This window comes from Puma concolor, chromosome D1 (assembly GCF_028749965.1).
Source record: "Puma concolor isolate L17-30 chromosome D1, mPumCon1.1.hap2, whole genome shotgun sequence".
Lineage (NCBI taxonomy): Eukaryota > Metazoa > Chordata > Mammalia > Carnivora > Felidae > Puma > Puma concolor.
Window position 1 is genome coordinate 34,136,322 of NC_141676.1, and position 4,721 is coordinate 34,141,042.

The 4,721-nt window shown below is 38.1% G+C and overlaps 1 long non-coding RNA gene across 1 annotated transcript; it reads right to left on the reverse strand.

Moving 5' to 3' along the window:
* Positions 1-633: 633 nt before the first annotated feature.
* On the reverse strand, positions 634-3,975 carry LOC147576586 (uncharacterized). Its single transcript, XR_015240951.1, has 2 exons — positions 3,847-3,975; positions 634-2,125 (listed from the first exon to the last, which is right to left on the reverse strand). It is a non-coding gene; the product is annotated as an uncharacterized LOC147576586 (long non-coding RNA).
* Positions 3,976-4,721: the final 746 nt, after the last annotated feature.

Genomic DNA, 4,721 nt, shown 5'->3' on the forward strand with positions numbered 1-4,721 from the left:
TTAATTAGAACCCCCTTCCATCGCAGTGGGAAGAGATAAACCCTTACAAGACATAGTTGTTGTGAACCATTTAAAAAAGGAAACCTTTCTGGGATGCTTGGGTGGCTCAGTTGGTTAAACGTGGGACTCTTGGCTTCGGCTTGGGTCAGGATCTCAAAGTTCTTGGGTTTGAGCCCCACTTCAGGCTCTACGGTGACAGGTCCTCTGTCTCCCTTTCTCTGTCCCTCCCCTGTTCACGCTCTCTCTCCCTCATAAATAAATAAATATTTAAAAAAGAAAAAGAAAGAAAACCTTCTTTGTCCTAGGTTTTATTAGTGTAAGAATTTAAAATCAAAGATGACTTTATTCATCTTGTATTCTTCATACCTAATACAGTGCCTAAAGTATATCTGCACTTAACATATTTGTTTTCAAATTCATTAAAATAGATTTTTTTAACATTTACTCACCTTTGAGAGACAGAGACAGAGCGTGAGCAGGGGAGGTGCAGAGAGAGAAGGAGATGTAGAATTCGAAGAAGGCTCCAGGCTCTGAGCTGTCAGCACAGAGCCTGACATGGGCTGGAACCCATGAACCATGAGATTGTGACCTGAGCCAAAGTCAGATGCTTAAACGACTGAGCCATACAGGTGCCCCTTTCAAATTCATTTTTATTTTCATCAAATAAACATATGCTCGTAGGTTTTTTTTTTTTTTGTTTTTTAAACAGTATACTTTCAAGATTTATAATGAAAAACAGCCTCGGCTTTCTTCCATTACATCCTGGTTCCATTCTCTAGCAACTTTGATATTTTGACTATTTTTTTCTGACATTTTTCTTCTTGTGTCTAAATAATACATTACTGCTGACTTTTCTGGATTTATCAGTTTTAAAAATTATTTATTCACTGGGTGGCAACTTTGGAAACGATCTGTTGACCCATTATGGTAGATGGGGATCCAGTTGTGTGTTACTTCCTTTCCCCCTGACTTTTCTATCCTTCCTCTCCCTTTGAGCATAGTTTATGTGACAGTTCTGTTAAGTACACATTTACGTTACTTTGTCTACGTAAGTATTATTTGCTGCTGAGCCAAGTGGTTATTCTTCGATTATATTTTCTTTCTTGTATGGTTTGTTTTCTTTCTCAGGTTAACTGCCTGCTTTTATGTTTATTTCCTTCCTTTTGCTAAAAGTGTCTCAAATTTTTCAATAATTCCTTCTAAACACAATACCTACATGCTGTCAATACTATTTTTTCACATGTGCTGATATATTGTCATATGTATCAAATAATCTCTCAGTTCCATTTTGATATTCCCTTTGGAGACCTCTTGCTCTATTTTTGTTCAAATCTTGATGGGCTGTTCTGTACAACTGCTTAACAGCTGTCATCTGTCTGTAGTAAGAAGCCTCTGAGTGGCCCCCTAGGGATCCCATGTCTTGGTATTCTTGTTGTTGTGTAATTTTGTCTACTTGAGTGTGGGCGGGAACTACTATTCACTTCTGATAAACTTATGTGCTAAGTGTTTGAGAAATACTGGAAGAAGAGAAGGGGAAGAACAAGGAAAAAACCTTTTATAATTCAGATAAAAGACAGTGTTGATTTGAACTAAACAGTGGCATTGGATATAAAATAAATGGCAGGATCAGAGACCTCTTAGAATAGATGGGAAACCATCCTGTGTGATCAGTCTACTATCTGTTTGATATATATTAAGTATCCGTTAATGTAATCTACTTAGATTGTTAACTTCTAAAGGGCAGAGAGGAGTCCTCACGTAAGGTGCTTATCTGAAGTTTTCAAATTAGAGCTGCGCATAAAGTGGGTGTCTGTGGCACGTGTTGTCTTGCATGTCCCCCAATGGCCCTGTCCACTCCTCACCTCCTTGCCCTCCGCCCTCACAGTCCTGCTAGATGACTGGACTCATTAAAACTCAATCATTTTCATGTTAACCTTAAATGGGGGACATTGAGTCTATGGCATTTCTCTCTGGTTATTTGGACTATTGGGAAACAGAATATATGTATGGGAGTAGGATTCATAGGGCAGGGAAGAACAAAAGTGGCTGGCTGGTGAAACGGTTCCTCTGGCAGCCACCCAGTATACTTCTCTGCTTCTTCAACAGTGACCATCCATTCTTCCTGCTGAAAAGAAGCAATCTGTTTTAAGCCAGAAATATCATGAGAAGGAGACCAAGTTTCCACAAGTGAAAATTATATTAATTATATAACATCTAAGCAGTTCATGGGAATCTGAAAAAGTATTCCTTTTACAACCTCTTGCAGGGATCTATATTCACTGTAGTTGGACACATGGATTGGACCCAGCATAGATTTCCTTTTCCACTCAGAGATGCAATGTATATACTCATCCTAATTAATCAAAAATATTTTGGACAGATGCTCAAGATACCCACATGGACGTTAGACAAAGAGGGAGCATTGTACTCTGTAGCATTATCAGTATTATATACTTCATTCCAACATCCCTAGAACATTTATGGTCTAATTTCCTATTGAGTAAATGTGTGAAGAAAACATATAGACATTTAGAATGGATCATTAAAAATAGGAGGCACCAAGGCACCTGGTTGTCTCAGTAGGTAGAGTGTGTGACTCTTCATCTCGGGGTTGTAAATTCGAGCCCCATGTTGGGTGTAGCGATTAATTAAAAAAATTCTTAAAAAATAATAGGAGAAACCATTTCTTCCTTCCCTCCCTTCTTTCTTCCTCCCTTTGTTTCTTCTCACGTCCACTTCCTGCCACCTCTCTTTCTTCATCAATTAGTTGAGTAACTGTTACGTTCCGTCCAGTAAGTAAGGCAAAATTAAGAAGAGAAAGCCTAGTATATTACCTTAAGATCTGGCAATAATTCCTCCCATTAATCAGGCCCTGGAGACCAAATTTTAAAGCAGCCTCTCCAACAATAAAACAGTTTTGCAATGGGGATCTGCAGGTTGGTGACTTCTACACCCAGCCTGTTAAGTTCTTTGTTCATGCCCTCATTTTACGATTTACTGTCTGCTTCCCCTTCACTCTAGTGGACTGTGACCACCTGGTGGGGCAAGAGACTAATTTTCATTTGGGTTTCTCTTCCTTGCCTTCTGTACCTCATCTCCCCCCCCTCCCCCACCCCCGTCCCCACCTTCCTGGACTGTAGGAGCATACACTGAATAACATGTGTGAAAGCAATCTGAACTTCTTGGAAGTCAAGAGTGACAGATTCAAGGCAGGGCATTGTGATTTTCTTCCTGAAATCTGCTGTTTAAAATATTGACTTCAATAACAGTACTTGATGTTAAAAGAATTAGCCTATTCCATTTATGATGATCTTTTAATTGCAAGAATCTAAAGGCATATAAAACATTGATTCAAATGACCATTAAAAATGGGATCAGATGGTTTCTTAATTAAAGTAGTCACCTCACTTTATTAGTTAGGAGAGGCTAGGCTTATGCTGTGGTAACAAACAACCCTGACATCTTGGTGATTTAACACCTCAAGTTATTTCCCACTAATGCAAAATCCGCTGGAAGTCCAGGCAATTCTCCGGGGCAGCTGCCAGGGCAGGAATTCAGCGGTCCATACCACTTCAGTCTGGGACTCCACCATCTCAAATGAGCCTTTCTCCATGATTGCTGGGACAGAGGAAAACCAGATTGGAGAATCATGCAGAGCACTTCACTGACTCAGCTTGGGAGTGCCATATACCATTCCCACTCATTTTTTTCTGTTCTTAAGTAGGCAGATGTCCCTCCCTCTCCCTGAAGTACTAGGAAGTGTAGCTTCCCTTATATACCCAGAAGGAAACAGGAGCTAGTTATTGAGAAGCATTAATAATGTTTACCATACTACCATACTTAAACTAATACTCCTGGAGCTAGCTCCCAATTCCATGGATGATAAAGCATAACAGTTATAAAGTTGAAAGGCAATCTAGTACTAACAACTCATTCTTAGAGATAGGGAAACCAAGAATTTGTGCCCAAGGTCATGAGGTCACAAATTATGAGTCAGGAGTAGAAACCAGAGCTCTTGATGCTCAGTTCAGAATTCCTAGTCTCGTGACAGTTCCCAAGTGCTTTCCTTGGGAGGTTAATAGGTAACTCACATACACGAAAGTGATCCTGTGGTCAAATTAATCCACAAAGACAGGTTAAACACTAGGATAAATAAGGCTAAATAGGTTTATTTGCAGGAGAACTCCTCAAAGCCCTTAACATAATAAAATACATTGTGAATCTTCATGTACCAGAGTATCCAGTAATTATTGACCATTTTTGAACACTGGAAACATCCCCTTCCCTGTAATATTTATTTTCTTCAGAGTAGCTTATAAGTGAGGATCACACTATCATATTACCCTTGCAAAATTGTTATGCAGACAAAGTTAATCTTTGGAAGTTAACCTCATCAATATTGTTTAATAGATAGATATTTTTTCTCTTCACCCCTCTTAAGTACCCATTTCACTCATAAATCAAAATCATTCTGGTTTTAAGAGCTATATCCCACTGATACATATCACTAATCTTACATTCATACATTATCTCCACTCATATGACAAATAGGTAGTGAGCATAGACTTTATGCCAGGTCTGATATTGATGGTAGATACTTTTTTATTTATTTATTTATTTATTTATTTATTTATTTATTTACTTACTTACTTTTTTATTTATTTATTTATTTTATTTTATTTTATTTTATTTTATTTTTTTTATTTATATATGAAATTTAT